The sequence below is a fragment of the Sinocyclocheilus grahami genome, unplaced genomic scaffold (genome assembly GCF_001515645.1).
Source record: "Sinocyclocheilus grahami isolate Dianchi unplaced genomic scaffold, SAMN03320097.WGS_v1.1 scaffold2338.1, whole genome shotgun sequence".
Classification (NCBI taxonomy): Eukaryota; Metazoa; Chordata; class Actinopteri; order Cypriniformes; family Cyprinidae; genus Sinocyclocheilus; species Sinocyclocheilus grahami.
The window spans coordinates 48,398-49,173 of record NW_015507517.1 but is presented as its reverse complement, the minus strand read 5'-3'; positions in this window follow the sequence as shown (position 1 = coordinate 49,173).

Here is a 776-nt window from a genome sequence, read left to right as displayed (position 1 = left end):
AGAATATGTGTGTTCATTCAAATAACGGTTTTCCTATGAATTAACTAGAACACAGTCCATTTCTACTCTGCTTTTCCTTGGGACATGCAGGGATTTTCCCTGCTTTACATACTTTTGGCCAATAAACCCAGTGATATCAGCGTTGGTTGCCATGCAACAAAGAGGCCTGTTCGACTTCCTGGGGTGTTACGCATTCCGGGGGGAAGGGTTCATGGGTCCTCATATGGCTTGTTAACTGAGGTTACAGAGTATTTGTTATATAAAAAAAGAATATATAGTGTGTTGGATTGGTCCAGACGCTACAGGGTCTTGCCCCTATTTTGATAGCTCCGCCCCACACATTCGCACGCAACCCAGGCAACGATTAGTTCTGTGAAACAAAGCAAAACTAATGTTACACCGTGTCTACATCGGATGTGAGCAGCGCGGCGCAACAAATCCCCGACAGAAAACTGCTGCCGGGTTCTATTTATGACGTGCTGACACAAATTTCAAATGGTTTTCAACGGTCGCTTGATCGCGTCCAGAGTAGGCAGACTTTAGCTGTTGTAGACACGGTGTTACTCACCTATCGAGAAGAAACAAAGCAACCTCGGCGTCCGATCGCAGGCCTCCGCTCCTTGAGTTCTCTCCAGTGCTGGAAAGCTGATCTGATATTTACACGGGTCCTCCTTCTTGCCTTATCGTAAGCCTTCTTTTGTTCCGCAGACGTTTTCTGCTTTTTTTTTATCCGCCATCTCTATCTTTCTGTCGCTCGGCTCGGCTAATGTCCGTCC